The sequence below is a fragment of the Sipha flava genome, unplaced genomic scaffold (assembly GCF_003268045.1).
Source record: "Sipha flava isolate LNK unplaced genomic scaffold, YSA_version1 38_pilon_pilon, whole genome shotgun sequence".
Lineage (NCBI taxonomy): Eukaryota > Metazoa > Arthropoda > Insecta > Hemiptera > Aphididae > Sipha > Sipha flava.
The window spans coordinates 3291715-3310167 of record NW_020273099.1 but is presented as its reverse complement, the minus strand read 5'-3'; the positions used below and the strand labels follow the sequence as shown (position 1 = coordinate 3310167).

At 30.4% G+C, this 18453-nt stretch overlaps 1 protein-coding gene across 3 annotated transcripts in view; it reads right to left on the bottom strand.

The window, feature by feature from the left end:
• LOC112688349 (growth hormone secretagogue receptor type 1-like) overlaps positions 1-6900 on the bottom strand; it is a 179526-nt gene extending 172626 nt beyond the window's left edge. For 2 of the 3 annotated variants that reach the window (XR_003149059.1, XM_025561510.1), the window contains exon 1: positions 6302-6900. The gene's annotated coding sequence lies outside the window, so the exon portion shown is untranslated. The remainder of the gene's footprint in view (positions 1-6301) is intronic. The other variant, XM_025561511.1, reaches the window with a different exon arrangement.
• Between the last annotated feature and the right edge of the window lie 11553 nt (positions 6901-18453).

The following is an 18453-nucleotide window of genomic DNA, read 5'->3' as shown; positions in this document are numbered from 1 at the left end:
CTACTCTTATACTATCGTTATTATTATTATTTAGTCGATATATACCGCATACGATAGCACACGCATTTTATACATGTACATTGTATATATAATACGTATAAGATGTAATAGAAACGCGGTGGCCAATGATAAAACGGTGTCGTTGGGCCAGGCGTGCGTGTGCACGGGAGCTTTAGAACACTGATAAAGCTATTCGTCTTGAAATTACCAAATAAATCTGGTGACCGAGGCGCAGTGGACCATAAAAAAAGAAAAATTAGTGAGACTCGAGGTGTCTGGATGAATTATTACGGAATCCGTACAATACTGGAGTAGTGATTAACGTGGTCGATTGTTTGGAAAAATACGTAACTTCTTCCGAGTTCGGTTTTTCAATTTTTGAATTCCATATAATCCACTTTTGATAACGATATAAAAATTCATTCTGCCAACGCTTGTGCTACAATATATTTATTGAAAAATTGGATACCTACGTACTTTTCACGCGCGCGCGTGTGTGTGTGTGTGTGTGTTTGTGTATAATATATAGTATTATATGTGCGCGAGAAAATATAACCATGTTTGAAAAATGAATATTAAATTGCAAATTATTATAATTTAATTTAAAGCAAATCAGACGTCTTTACTAATATTATGTAAATAATAAATATGTAAACCCATAATTGTATAAGTATATTATGTATACTGAGTACAAGAAGTCCAGAGTATAATTAGTATTGCATTTTTCACTGTTATTAAATTAAAAATTGTCCACGTTGGACAAAACCAGATCGAAATTATTAAATGCACTTTACAAAACTTATCGTCGATCAGCCAGTGCATCATTTGCAAAATCAACAAATTTAATAATGTACCGCGGAATTGAGGCATATAATTTAATCGAAATAAAAACTAAATATGTATATACGTACCTATATTAAACATAATGTATGTATATTAGTCATATGAATATATTATATAATATAAATACTATTCGTATCGAGTCAAAATTGTTGCTTAAGTATATTTTATGATACATTTCATGATAGGTCCTCGTGGGAATTATTGAAATAATAAATCACTGTTCAGTAAGACATTTAAAACATAATTACATTTATTTGCTATTGGAATATTAAATATATATAATATACGGGAAAACTGCCGTATCATTATTTTAGACAACAGAGTAGTTTTTCGTACATCAACGTTCAACATGTTCGAAAAATACTCGTATAACTTTCAAAGATTTTATCGATATTAAAAATAATATCCTTTGAGATCAATAATTTATTTTATATTATTATTAAATAATTTCAACGGAAAACCAAAAAAAAATAATATTTACTACTTAATATAGGTATATACTTAATAGAAACAATCTAATCTTAAATTAAACGCATTTTAATATTTTAAAATATATCTATTTAATTTCTTCATATCAACATAAAGTTATAGTAATGAATGTTCTTCTCTGAACAAATTAACAACAAGATATGTTATCTGTAATCATAAAATCAGTTATTTGATTTTTTCTAACAAATTATGAATTATGTTACCATATACTGGTAAATTATATATTTATACACTTTGTAAATTTAAATGATGAATGCATACGAAACCAGTCTTCGTTGTTGTTTTATTTAGTTAATATTTTAGCACTAAAATAAAGGAGCCTCTTTTTCGAATAAATTATAAGTATATATTTTCTCGACAAATAAAACATTATTTTGGTTGCTAATAACCAGCTGAAGTTGGCCAACAAACATATTGTATTAAATCACGGTCGATCGAGAACGTTTTGAGAATACATAATATTATTTTTGTGCGTAAAAGTTTAAAATACCAGTTATCAGCTAGTTTTCTACGTATATTTCCTACATGATGGTCCGTTTTTGATTATTATGATAATATACTTTTATAATTTTTTTATAGACTTGAAGAAACAGGAGGTAAGTAAGATCCACGTGATTAATATAATATGAACGCTTTATAGTAATTCAAACGAATATTAATGATACTATTGTAGACACAACGATCGAAAATGATTAAATTGTTGTAGAATTGTTGCTAACGCAAACTATGATGTTATACATGATTATTACGTGTCATAAAATTCAAGTATTACTTAAGCTGCATAATAATTTATTATTATTAACCATGAACTATTTTTCTGTTTCCATGACGGATCGGCAGATTCAAAATTTGACCACTCAATAACATTTAATTTAAAGTCATCACATTATAAGCTCGACGCCAACTGGCATGTTACATAATTAATCTTAATAAAAAATCTATCCATACCAATCGACCTAATCTAAGTAGATAAGTGATGTTAATGATTTGAATGTATTGAAATGTTGATATTATTATTATTAATACAGTAAGCGACTATAAAAAAAAAAATTATATTAACAGATCATTTAAATTAACATACTATTTAAATATATATATCGGTTCATTTAATACAATATTTATTTAATAAATATTTGACAATACATTATTTAATTAAGCCAAAAGAGCCTGACAAATATCTATAGTTTATACATTATCATTTGAAAATATTCAAAATAATAGTTTTGAACAATGTAATTTTTCCTAGTAATAATACATTTTAAGGCACTGCCGTGAATTGACTCATATATCAAACAATCAGCTACATCGTTTTATGCTATCGCTGAAGAAGAAATAAACAAATTTTTCCTTTTAGTAATTTTCGATAACTATTTATGTTATTTTTTAAAAAAAAAAAAAATGTTGTACTTACTCATTGTCCATGTATATTTATATATAAATTATCGTAGAAATACTTAATGGTAAGATTATGTAAGATTTTGGTATGAAATATTCTCTGTATCTTTGTTTAATTATTATTTTTAACCGTGATCAATTATTATTTGCTACAACTTTCACAATCTAAATGTCTAATAGAAACGATTATATTACTATAATCGTTACATAAAAGAAGTCGATTGGTTTGATAAAAAACGAGATGTACGAGTTTCGGCGGGTCTCTGCATATATATATATATTATAATTTATAAACGTATTTTGTATTTAGATGGGTATGCGAAATATTAATATCCTTGGCTGACATAATTGGCAATGTGGTTTGTTTTTTTTTACGTGTTAAATATGCAACAATATAATATACTATAACGTGTTTGATCAAGATAAAACGTTTAATTTTATGAGTGTCCCTAAGGACTTTCGGAAGTTTACAAGGGTGTCACAATTAAAGCGGTTGGCGCAAAAATATACGAAACCCATTATTATTGGCGCAAAATTATTAATGACATTTGATCCGTATTCATTTGCCGTTTATGCGTATTCAGTTTTTTATCCATTTATGTTGCATAAAAATTAAAAAAACATTAACGTGTGACATATATAATTACTATAAGTATCAAGTAAGTATACCGATGACGCTAACCGTTTTCGTAAAAATTTTCGTAAGACGAGCGGAATTTTTTCTGAAACACTTCAAGTGCAAGTGTATCGTTAATTATACATTTTGTAAAAACTTAATTTTGCAACAAAACTGCGCATTCATTAATAATTCAAAGGTTAAAGGCGAGTGGCAAAATCACAACTTTTTGCGTACTACGACTGTAGTAGAAAATACATTTTAAAGTTTCTTTTCAACGACACTGACGACGACAATGGGTAAGTATTGAAAAAAACGGAAAAATATATACACAACCGATTGTAAATATACCTACATGATACGCATACGGTAACAGAGTATACGACAATTTGTCAGTCACCCTTTTTTATTGTCGTTAATACAGCAGATTATATACGCACGATGAATATATATTTTTCTAGATCGTATTCTAACAGCAGTATTTACATTTTATAAGCTATGAACATATGTTGTTTAAGCATATTAAACGTGAAACGACAATGACATTATGAAAAACCGCACTCAGGTGTGCTGATAACAACTGTTGAAAGGGTAATAGCGCTTGTACATACTATGGGTAAAGCGCTCTCATCATTACATTGGGAGAGAATCGAAACAAAACAAAAAAAAAAAAACACGGAAATACAGTTAGTTTTAACCAAAAATCACCTGAACCGCGGCATGTACTTATGCAGACGATTTGGTGTGTAAAATGCGTCGTATACGACGTGGTCGTGGGAACTTTACTTTCGTAAACGCGATTAGGCGATTATAATTCGTCGTCACTGGTATTCCGCGGTATTTCGGTATTTCGCTGCGGAAAGATTTATCCTCGACTGGAGACGACCAGCGAACACAATATATCGTCCGAGGAATAATAACAATATCGTTGTATTATTATCAAAGTAAGTTTATTTATCATTCTTTTTATCCAAAGTTTTACGATTGTTGCACAATATGGTACGTACACTTACGGATAATTTAAATGTCTCTCTATACGCAAGGCATGAATGATAATATTGAATTATTGTTATTATTATTATTATTTTTTTTTTTTTTGTAAAACATGTGTAACGACGTAAAGTTCTACGCGTAACCGAAGCGCTGCCGTTCGTTATTGGATTGTATTACATGGCATATAATTTTTGTTTATGGAGATGGACAATGCATCATTGTCGTACGCTATGCCATAGCCAGACGAAATCGGTACACACAAGATTATAATATATACACATTATATGGGTAATCCGTATGCGTGTCCCCTCGATGTGTCCAAAAGCTCGCGAGTAACAAACAGATGGTTTTTAATATTATTCACCATCGACATTATTCATGACACATACACGCTGTATTCAGTGGCCCAAATGGGTGTTAAGGGGCACCGGTGTGAACAATTTCATGTGCCCTGGTCCCCTTCCAAGATATTATAATCGTGGAAAAAATGTATGCACACAACTGTGTTTCCATAGTAAAAACCGCGTTGTTGAACTTGTTTTCATCACATAATTAGTTATTAACACTATATTTACCACGTAAAACAATCGAGGCGGGATTCCATACGAAAGAGATAAAATTACCGTAATTTTTTTTCTCCAAATCCACCCAAACCAAGTTTGTTTCATCTCGTCTCGAGTACATCTCCGGAAAATCGAGTACATCTCCTAACGATATCGTCGTATAATATGCGCTCGACAGTCGAATGCAATCATCGTTGTTTTTGATTTACCTATTAGGTTTCAACGTTTACCGCCTTCTCTCTGTCCGGTTCGCTCTCTTTGCACTTCTACGAGTTTAGGGGCCCCTTTATTTTCTAAACGGGGTCCCCTCGCTACAGTCAGCGATCGCAGTAACAGCGCAGCGTTTGAACGCGATTAAACGCGGTCGGCTCGCGATACTCTTGTACTCTTGCGATCATAATATTTTACGTTTACGCGAGCGTATGTATCGTGTGCGTTTGCGATTAGTCGGGAAACACTATTCGCGATACTACGTGTTACTACCTAACGTCGTTTCTTTCAGTCGTAAATATATTTCTCCTCGTGTTGTGGTATAATATATCTGGTGTATCGTTAAAAATACTTCACGGTCGGGGTCGTACGGAGTCGTTCACGGTACCGTGTACTAATCGAAAAATTTAGTAGGTTTTTACGCGGGTTCGAATTTAAAAGGTACAACGATTAAAAATAAATAAATATATAAAATTACGGTAAACGAGAATATCGTCTTTTAGCGACCTAACCTAATATAATCTGTAATATTGTAGTACTATACATTACGATTTCGAAATGCATTCCGTGGAGTATACGGTACAGTCGTGCTATACATTTTCAAAATCACCGATCGAAATAAAAAGTACGATGATTCGCTTTTTATAAATGTAATTAATTATTGTAATTCTTTTAATCGCCATAGAAAAACATATCATAAGAAAATAAAACTTTTAACGCGCACATGCGGTTCAACGAACATTAGTTAATTACTTGATAAATGGGGGGCTTTTTTAAGTCGAAGACGAGGAAACGCTTTGAGTCATCAATTCCTCCCCTGGACCCTGACTACGAGACGATATCATAAGTCACACGCGTTCCGTATACACAAGCGATTCTTAACGTTTTTTGATTTCCGGACCGCTTTAAGATACGTGTAGTCACGGATCCCTTTCAAAAAAGGAAAAATAAATCTTTGATTCAAGTTTTACCAATGTTTTATTGGTGTTAATGATTTTATAAAATATAACTTGTTGGTACAAGAACCTATTATACCCGATGGTTTTGTATGATTCGATTTTTGTATAATTTGGCAGAGTCACTGCTCGCGGACAACCCTCTAAGGGTTCCCGGACACTAGTAAAAAACCTCGGGGTACACGCGGCACTACGTTTTACGGTTTAATTTTAGTATACACGCGCAGGTACTTTACCTCATTTGACGTGGATTACACACGCTTGTCGTCCGGGCGATTCCAAATATCTTAGAGCCGCGAGCTGTTGCGAGATCTCGGAACACAAATACGAAAAAAAAAAATAACCTGACGGCAAAGAACACGCGTCTACGAAACGGTCGCTAAACGTACGAGTGTGCGATTATGCGTGCACAACAGATACGGTATTATTATAACTATTATTATGGGTTTAAAAATCGTTTTCGCGCGCAAACATTATTATTATTATTGTTTTTTATTTTTTTAAACACTGTTGTCGCCGAAACGGACGTTGTACGCGACACGGACGACGGAAATATGTTCGGTCGCGGAGAAAACGTGAAAAAAAAAATTAAACAAATAAATAAAGAACAAAAAGAACGAACAAAACGTAACGAAAGCACTGTTTTTGCGACGGGATCGGCCGCGTTATTTATTTTCCATCGGTTTTCAACTCGATTATTTTTATTTTCGCGGCAGCGTGCGCGCGTATTCGCTACTGGCGAAAGCGGCGTCGGCCCGCGGAGAAACGTCTGTTCGAGCGCACGCCACGTGCGTCGTACTGACAATAGAGCGCCGCGGCCGGAATCCTGTACGGACCATCGTCTTCGGGCACTGACTCCACGCGGCGGCGGCGGCGGCCGTGGGTCCGCCTTTTTTTTTCCTCTACGTTTTCGCGACCGCGTCGTCGTCGCGTCGTCCTCGCGCGCCGCCGCCGCTCAACTCCTCCGTCGCGGCCGACTTTTCCACGTGCCTTCTCCGCGTCTTAGGGGGTGGGGAAATGTTTTCAATTTTTTTTTCAATCACTGCCCCGACTTTATCGTTTTCGTCCGACACCCCCCCCCCACAACGTGGAAAAACGGTAGAAATGTTCAACCGAAAACAATACGACCGCCGAACTTGTTCCGTCGAGTTGATTCGAAACACGTTCGTACGTCGGCCAGCCGCGGCCCCTTGGGCTGTGTTTCGTACACGTACTCGTTGCGTAAATCGCCGATTTACGAATCGAAAGATTGTCTTGATTCGCCGCTGAACGAGTACGTAAGTGATCATGAATTGAAAATTTAACCATGTCAAAATCGACTCGGTAATATATTAAAGTTTGACGTCTGAACAGCAATAGCGTAGAACGTTTTCAGTAGGCAACGAAAGAAATATTTATTTTTTTATCTTTGTATTTATTGATTTATTGTTTCGAAAAGAAAAATACATAACGGTTACGTACATTAATTAATATAAATAAAATAGTAATGATAAAATAATTAATTTGTAAAAAATTCAATGAAATTAACTTCAAATTAAATTAAACTAAATTAACTAATCAAATTAACACACTAGAATAAACTATACAATATTTCTGTACGAAAATCACAAACTTTAAATTTAAATTTGAGCATTAAAATAATAAATTAATGAAGAAAAAAATTGATTAAAAGTTGGTTTAACGATTCTACTGAATTTTAAAAACTTTTAGATTTTTCCAGAAGTTTATAAGTTATTTTATTAATTATAGATTTTATAGAAATTCGTGTAAATACACAAATCATAATTAAAATAATTTTCAATATTAAAAAAGTATTTAACAACTTATAATAACATATGCAACTACCGTGAAATTATGACTATAATAATTATATTTATAATTATATTTTGTATGGTAAAAAATTATTTTTTACCATACAAAAACAATAAAAATGTTTTACAAACAGTTTATATTATAATGAGACATATTATATTATAATAAATTTATTTTATAATACTTTTGATTAAATAGCAAATTCAAGATTAATTAGAAAAATTACTGAACTAATACTGCATGAAGTTCTTCCCCCATACATTTGAGCCTATTAAAACAAATAATAAATTTTAAAATTACAAAATATTATCAGTATAAATATTGACATGGTGCAAATAGGATTTTTTTACGGTTAATTAAATTATACTGTGTAACAGAAGCGTTCCTATTTTTTAGTATTTAAAATGATTTTTATAACTATTTTAAAATATTATTCAAATGCTCACCACTATGTTAGTAGTGTTTAAATGATTAGCATTGAGTTTTTATTATGCAAATAAATTTTAATTTTTGAATATTTTTTGAAAATAGTTTCTAAAATGACAGGTTAATACAGATCTTAGAATTGTATATAAAAAATACTCGGAATACTTTCCGACACAATTAAAAAATGACTACGATTATTTTGTTAATAATATGACGTTTCCTATAATATTATGTTATAAATATATGTATTACCTATAGCATACTGTTATACAGTTATTTATTAATTGATGCAATAATTTACATAGATTAATGTTAAAATTATTAAAACTCCGATAAATACTTTTTGATTGACCTATAGATATTTGTAATATTAAAATATATATATACATACATATTTTTTTCAACTTAAACCATTTTTAATTGGGATAATTACATTTGACAGGTCCAAAATCTACCAAAAATTCATTTAGGTGTAATTGATTAGGTTGCAAAATATATTTTTGAGTAAATATAATAGTAAATACAAGTTTAACGAATTTTTATAGTGGCGAATGCGTCTGTGGAGCTGTGGAGGATTTATTTCTAGTAAATTACTCGTAAAACCCCTCAATTTAGTTAATCGTATTTCTAGAAGATATAGTGAATATAAGATATAGAAGTTTAACTACAGTTCAACTGTAGGTCTCCAAAGATTTCAGAGTTGCTTGTGACACTATAAAAAAAACTAATATTTAAAATGCAATTACTGCACGGAGCCTGGATTCACGTTTATGATTTAGTTTTTTTTACGTATACCTATCAACCAATAACATATTCAATGATTGTTTTTAAATATTTCACGCACAAGTCTTCATTGATATATGTAATGTACGACGATAAAATACAATAAATGTGCGCGGTAGTAGAACACCCAATGCCAAATGTACAAACAATATAAAGTAGTAAAACACATCGTCATCGTTGGGGATATGTTGATATTATTCAATTTATAATTTATGTATATACGTTGGTAAAATAAATTTTACGCATGTATCCATGACACAAAGGCTTTAGTAATCGGTAGTCTGTGTGTAATGCAAAATGTTTTTCGAATTTGTATTACATATATTCATTTAGTACTATATTAGTACTATATATTTTTTTTTGTGTGCATGATTCGATATTTGATTTCAAATTATGTATACAAATTCAGATATTGGTGGTTTATTTTTTTATTTTATATTTACATAATTTAACTTTTGTTTACGACATTTTGAAATTATACACGAATACAGAACTATTGCATGCCTTTTGAGTAGGTAGCAAACTGATAATAACACAGATACTGTAAACATTTTATACATCCCAATTTGGACTATAGTATATTATAAATGGTTAATTAAAGTGGTGATTTGAATATTAGTTAATTTTATGAACTTTTTAATAATAAAATATTTTTCTTTTACCACGCACATTTTTCGAAGTAAAACAAAACAAATATCATTATATCCTACGTTATTATTTCGTATATAAAATACTTAGTAGAATCGCACACCTACGCCTAAAAGTTAATAATTTATTATAATGTTGACAGTTTAAATATTTATTAGTATTCGTATATTCTGGTAATTTCGTATGCTTCGTATATATTTCTCGTACTGGTAAGTGCACACCAAATTATCAATGCTAAATTATGTAAAATATTGTGGGACTAATCTGAACAGTAATACTAATTTAGATGATTTTTTAGTTTTTGAATGAAAAAAAAAATTATTTTAAATTTATTTTAAAACCGTGGAAGGTTCAATCATAATCAAGTGGGTGCATCATTAAATATTTGTTTGTATTTGATATATTAAAAAACAAATATAAACGGGGTTTAGCTTTCCGATATTGCTCATTTAGTAATTTTTAAAAAGAAAATGTAGCACATATAAAACTGTATAAATACAATACCTCGTAGTCAAGATAAAATCATAAAAATTAAATAAGTATAAGTATATTAGCAGAAGCAGGGCGATCTATGGAGGCTATATATGTAAGTTCTTTCTTAGGTCTTAGGTAATTAAAATATTTCAATGATTATCTTCATTTCTAATTTATTAATCAAAGTAAAGAGGAGCAATACTTTACTTCTATACTTATAATATATTATATTTATTGCTTATTGACATTTAAAAGTGATTGATAATCGTGATTATTTAGCCCCAATAGTTCCAACCTAAAAGGATATAAGTAAAGTAGATTAGTCAAATTAATTTTATAATAAATTGTGATATTTTTTTAAGTAGGTACTAAATATTTTCCACTTTTGTCTATATTATACATTATATAATATATGCAATAAAAGGTAATTTTTTTATTAAAGTTTTTATTATTATTTTATAATATACATGAATGATAATTACTTCATTCACTTTGAAAAAGTTAACATAAATTAATGGTTGAGACACATATATTTATAATATAAGTTTCTAAATAAAATAAACTTAAACCTACATTAATGTAAGTATGTAGTTAATTGAAGTACATTTTTTCATCCAGCCTCCCCTTTTTTCATTTCTAGATATGAATTTGTTTATAATTATATGTTAAATATATATATGATGTGCAGAAAACACTTAATTTTTTAACTTAATTTAGAGAATGTGTTTGTTGATAAATGTACAGAGAGCGTATAGAAAGTTTGGAAACTCTAAATTTGCAACGGTGATCAAAAAATGTCATATAACATTCTGTATACAGGTGCGTACTGGCCCACCGGGATACAGGGAAAATTCCGGTAGGTCCTCTCAAAAGACCTAGGCCCCTTACCAAATAAGTACCTGTAGTTTCAGTTAAATTCAGTAATTTTATTATTTTTAACAATTAAAATACAATACGGATGAACAGTCGACTTCTTGATTTAGTACCCAATGAGAAATGAGTAAAACACACAATTTTTGAATAATTTAATTGATTTGCTTTTGGTAAATATGTCTGTTACCATTATTTCGATTATTAAAATTATTCGATTATTCCCTTCACTAGTTATAACATCACTAACAGGATCGATAAGTAATGTTGCTGAAGTTTGACGGAAAAAATGATCTGTATCAGCTCGGGAATACAGTAAATTTAAATATATTGCAATTTCTTTGGGCATATTTACAATTTTGTTTTTTCCAATAACCTGCTTGATGCATTAACCGTTTTTATAACTAAAAAATAAAATCTATCTGACGTTACAATTGTGAGTCATAATTTCATGTATTTCTTAAACATATCATATAACTCCCCTTTAATAGTAAATTATCGTGAACAATTTGTTTTTGAGTAGAGAAATTTAATGTGTAATATATATTTCACAAATTAATACCTATTACATATATCGTAATAAATGAACGGAGAATGAATAGCCAATGTATACAAAACAATTTTGTCTCACCTACCTTTTTTCTAAATATTGAACATCAGAAGCTTCTTCAACTTTTTAAATAAGTTGAAGCCAAAACTTTGGAATTTTTACTTTTAATCCACTCAATTTTCTCTTTAAAAAAACTTTTGATTTTAAATAAATACCAACGACTAATTAATTAATTATTATTTTTCATATTTTCCATGCTTTTAAGCATTAAAAAAAATAGACCATAGAGTTGACGGTTTAATTTCTGTAGATAATTTGTTGAAATTTGTAAGAAACACATTTTCTGACAACGATTTGGTTTTATTTACTTTTTTCAATTTTAAAAGTTTTTTATAAGCCATTATACCTTAGGTATATCTTACTTTTGATTTTTCAGGCAATAGATTTAGTGAAACAATATTTGCCGTTTTAACCATGTATGATGAAGTTAATGGTTCACTACAACTGCTGTACTAATTGTCATCTTTCGATTTATGCTTGTTTGCGAGCTTCGCAGTCAAACCATCACTGGTTCAACTGTGTGACGTACTCGCGAAGATAATTAATGAAATTATAGCAAATGCCGAGATAAACGGTCCAAAAGCGCCACAGTTATATTAACAAAAAAATAATAAAAAATATAATAAATCTAAAAATAACAATAAAATCACATATGCTCCAAACGCGTTGTAATAATATTACAAGACAAATCATATACAAATAAATATAATATTTTTAACAAATATAACGGATCATACCTTGGACGGTCTGGCGTTCGAGTGGTTATGCCCACGCGACCGTGCTCACACGTGCGACGAACGCCATAACCGGCAGAAGAATCGGTTGAACAGCAGCGCCGACGCCGATCTCGATTTCCAAAAACTGGCTTCTCCGCGTACGACGATAAACGAAAGAAAATTTCGCGAACACGAGTCGGTTACGGTTTAAACAGTCGTCACACACACGAAATTGTCCCCGGAAATGGTGATTCCACCGTGCTATGCCGCATCTACAAAAACACATGGCCTGTGGCACGGGAAAAACGACAAGTCGAACGTTCGCAGAGAAAGTGTCGGCGGAAAAAAGTTCCGGCAGTAATGGTGTCCAAGGACCGGTGATAATCGTACCGCGATAACGCGCTGATCGAACCGACACCGTCATCGGGTGCTCCGGCTAACACGAAATGAGATAATTTGAACGGCGACGTGACACTTGCGTGAACGATCTCATTTTCTAATTCGAATTATTATTGCGCAAAAAAAAAATTTATCCGTAACGTCTAACGCACTTGTGTGGGAACTATGAAAACGAAATATGTTTAAATGTTTATGCGTCGGGCAAGGAGGTTGTGGTATGTGTATATAATTTAACAGAAATTTTATGTTTTGTACGGACCGTGGTATACATTTAAGTTTCTGGTTGTGCTGGGAATAAGCGGCTAGCGTTCTTGGATATTTCCACCTTACTTCACGGTATTATAGGGATTTCCACTTTTCTTCCCTCCTCCCGCACTTTTTGGGATTTCCACTTTTCTGCCCACCACTATGGGATTCCCATCTTGTCGCTCGCTGGACGGATAAATGTGACATTCCAACGCTTCGACCGTGGTCGAAAACCAAACTTTCGGTACAGGCGTGACAAAAATGTTATACCTAGAGAGTCATGTTTTATTTTCGATTAATAAATATTAATTGTGTTTATCAATTTAAATGTGTTTATCATTTCGATTTCTACGTTTGTATAGCACTTACTAGTGTAATGAGAAATTTGAATGGCTGATGAATTTATCTTTTGGGTTGAAAGTAATTCAACAGCGGACGATCCTATAAATAAGGGAGCCGGTTCTGGAATTTTTCAAGAATTTCGTGAAAGATTGAATGCTCTGTAAACATTTTCAACGCCTATAATAATACACAAAAACAGTAAGATAATATATTATTATTATGTACTATTATTTCAATATATATATATATATATATATATATTGAAATAATAGTCTTGAAAGATTCTTCCAAACTCGTCGAACATTTCCGTTCTCCCTTAAAATAACAATTATGTACCTTCACCATAATAATATATTTTCACGAAAACAAATTGATCTTGTGTCATCGTTATTGATATACCTACTCGTAAATTATTTTGAGTATTATAATCTTATATATTAAAAAAATTTATGAAAACTTAAGTCAGTCCGTTCTATCCGGCCGATTTTCTTCATTTTTTTCTTTTAAATTAGTGGTATTTAGACACAGATATGTCATTAATCATTGAAATTTACTCAACTACCACCAACGCGATTCTTCTCTGTACATTTCTTATTGAATACATTCACTCAAGCAATTCGAATTCTCATAGCTCATCTTCTAATGAATGGATCTTGATCATTTCACTCTCAGAACACTCAGTGGATCAAGCTCTCTCTTTTGAGCTATAACTACTTAAATTTGTTGAATTTGAGAAAATTTATGCGTGCACAATCAACTTTACATTCAATTTTTTCAAGATTTTTCAATATTTTTCTCTTTTTTCAAACCTCTATAACTTGAGTTATAATTAACATAAGCTATTGACACAAGTCTAGGAATACTCAGTAGATTACGCTCTCTCTCCATTAACTGCTTAAATTCGTTGAGTATTAGGAAAGTTATGTGTGCACAATCAACTTTATTTTCAATTTTTTCCAAATACTGCATTCTCATTAAATCTTACCCAGTGATATAACGACAAACAACTCACAAACAATACTAATATTATTACTTATATTAGCTAATATTATCTGGAAGGAAGCACTGTAAAATTATTTTATGTAATAATTACACCCTCTCATACATAGTCTATCCTAATGCTGTGGAACATATATTTTATAAACACTCTGTCATTTTGATATGTCTTTCAACTTCGATATTATTACTCATTTATTGATTTGTTAAAATGTGTTTATGTATTGATTCGATTGCACCCATACTTTTTATTATATAAATAAATGATCTATTGCGAATTTTCGCAATGGGTATACTAGTTTCTATTAAAAGTAAAACTTTTAAGTTTATTATTAGTGCTTTTTCATATGCAAAAATTTACATTCCAATGATCGTCAACATTTAACAACAACAAAGGATTTTAATTGATTTTTATTTGAAACGTAATATAATATACTGCATAAATGGTTAAATGAGAATTAACATGGTTTATTTGATAAGAAAAATAAATAACCAGTGTTGTGCATTATCTAGACAATTTTATCCAGATACTTTATCTAGATAAAAACATTAATCTTTTTATCTTATCTAGATAATAATAATTTGAAGTATCTTTTTATCCATCTTTTTAAATAAAATGGTTATCTAAGATAAATTATCTAGATAACTTTGAAAAAGATATTTTTTTTTTGTGGGTAAGTGAAACGAAGAATAATCAACACTTAGTATTGCCGTATGTACGTTTTAAATTTTAAATATACACATATAAACGAAGAAAAATTATTGTATTATACGAGTATTTATTAATTATTTACACAGAAAACATATAAAAATGAAAGTATTTCAAATAATGCCATTCAATTCTATACCGATTAACTTTTTTTTCTGTATAATCGACGACTGGGCCTTCCTAAATGATCATTTTATTTCAGACAATCTAAGTGTATTTGAAAAAATAACTTTGAAAAATTATATTATTTCTTATTTCTTATCTTTGTAGTATTCGAATTTTTTTTTTTTTACTTTATTCTTTTCAACGACCATACAATTCATTTTAAATTTAAGATTTTTAAAGAAAATATTTTTCAGAAAATGTTTTCTGACAATTGTCTATTTTCAAATTTCACCAGTGATCCGTTTAAATTTTAAAGTTAATTTAAGACTTTAGCACGTATTTTATTTATTAAAATATAATCTTTATTATAATATACTATATATTATATATTATAATATATTAAATTAAATATATTTCACCATATATTATATATATATACATATAATTTTATTTATTTATTTTATTTTATTTTTTACTATATATTATATTAAGCATCTGTGATGTGCCATAAACGTATTATAATCATAATGCACTTAAATTTGTTCAATCGAATAGTAGAAAACATGTATGACACAAGTAGCATAATTTATAGGTACTATAATGTACTCATATATTATATAAATGTAATCCAGCGGAATCCGAACGATTGCAGGACAAATATACCGAAAACATTGAAATTAATATTGAGCGCACGTTAAAAAATGCATCTTTGTTGTACGATCAACATTGACCGAGAATAATTATTATCTTCATACCCGCTTCGTACGTATTCTACACACATCGCTGAATCGGCTAATTTACCCGTATACATTGTTTAGGCACAAACTAATGGTGCAATTTTGAACTTTTTCAATTACGATCATTCAAATGTTAATACACGTGCTGAAACAATTTAATCGGAATTCATTATGTTATGATGACACTACTAACCGACAGATTAAAAATCGACTGTTCCACGAGTCATTTTCGACGTAAATGAATTTTTATTGAACGTATAGAACCCCAACGAAGTATCTGTTTTGTATGCATGGATAATATTAAGTTGGTTTTTGGTACTTTATCATATTATTGTAGTTGTTGATGTTAATCTACGCAATAATGCTAACAAAAGCTACCCAGAAATCCCTATGTAACGGTCTCGAGATTTCAAAACAAAGATTTGTAAAGATTCTAGAAGAACATGTACGTATTATTTTTCTTATATATAATAGAAGTTAAACTGTTGTAATCTATGTGAACCATAGAGAGTTAAATTTTATATTCCCAAGACAATAGCGTGAAAATAATAAATCGCCGAGAAGTATAATACGATCGTAACCATGGCAAATATAATTATTATATTTAATATGAATGGGGTATCTACTGCATATACCATTGACACGGCCCGTTTATATGAATATCTTCTGTCGGTTTAATTGTCTGGTATATTCATTTATTTTCTTAAATTATTTAAATTATGTTTAATATCTACAACAGATGAACGCGAGTAGAAGAAAAAACGATATTAAAACAATGTACGCGCTCAATATATTAATCACAACTATCAATTGTTCATTGAAAAACATCAAATTCTCTGTTGACTTTACGTTCGATACATATTATTAATTGGCGGTGTAATGAAAATTCTTACTGCCCATTTACCAAGCACTTTAAATTCGTCATCTTGCAGTACTTACTCTGTAAATGTATCGTCTAGGCTTCAGTTATCGCTTATGGATATGAATTGAAACGCGTTTAATACAAGAACGATTTATGATTCGGGTTTTCAGTCACGTTCGACGTTTGTGGATGGAATAATTTTCAACTTTCGAGCATAACTAGAAATCAATTCCAGCAGCAGTTGCTTCTTGTGTCACGTAAATAAAATATAATACATTTAAGTTAAGAACTGATAAATTATGATTTAATATCAGCAGCGCATCAGACGCAGTATAAGTTTCAAGGGCAGGGGTGGAATAAGGGCACGACCCTCAATGACATAAAGCTTTAGGTTAATGAACTGAACAATTTTAAGTTGAGTCTTTGAACATATATTTATAATAACATAAACATTTTTTATAAATATATGTTTAATAATATTATGAAAATATTTATTCCTCCAAAAAAAAAAAAAAATGCTATACAACTATTAGTATTAGTAAGTTCTACCATATATAATACATCAACTTTGTGAATACAATATACATAGTAACTCGAACCCTGGTTAATATACTTAAAATAAATAGCCAAATAACCAGCTACAATTTTGAAATAAAAAAATCCGAGGAAGACATGTAATTTCACTTAACTGTGAAACACGTTACGTGACGCAGTCGAAATTTGGATAACAAATGTCAAATGCTTTTGAACGACTCTATTAGACGCTGATTTTTAGACTCCTCCTCCTCTATCCTCTCTCAACACGTTCCGATTTGAGGGAGACACCTGCCTGCACAATTTTAATGGAGTTATATGGTAGTCCACACACATTCCGGTGAAAGGCGCAGGTCCTTGTATTCTCACAGTTGGTAAAATACAATTAATCAACGATGACTTGATAACACTAATTGATATGAGCGTAGTTTTGAAACTGCAAAAAAAAAACCAAAATTAAAAAAAAAGCAAAAAGTGGGTCAAAGATTCGATCTTGAAACTATAAACATATCTACATAATAAAATTAAAATTAAAAATTACTAAACAGTTAATGCTTGTAGATAATATATATGAATAAATAATATCGGAGTCGCGAATTTATAGACTTTGTTTATACCTGACAATGAATTTTTAATTCAAAACCGGTCACAAAAAAAAATATATTAATACTTTTAATTAATCGTTTATTTATATATTTCTGTACATAAACTATTTGTTTATTTATTTATGTACGATAAATATATAGCCGTCGATCGAATAAGTTTAGTGAATTACTCGAGACTCGAACCAACTGACTTTTAAAATTATTTGGGAATGAACTAAGGGATATAACAAAATTGCTTTCTTTGGTTTAACAAACTCAGATTCAATCACATTTGGATTTACAAGAAAATATAATATTTCATTACAGATTGACCTTCATTGAAAATTATTTTGGGTGGCTGTCATCTCAAGTTCGTGTGTTCTAAAATAAATTTGGAAATTTGAACTCCGATTCCATCACACGAATTCGAATTCTGCGTCCGGACGTTATGGTACGGTATGCGCACAATCACCTGTTACTCGGTTATACCGGCCGTGTACGGTAACGATAACACGTATCAAAATCTCTTATCAAT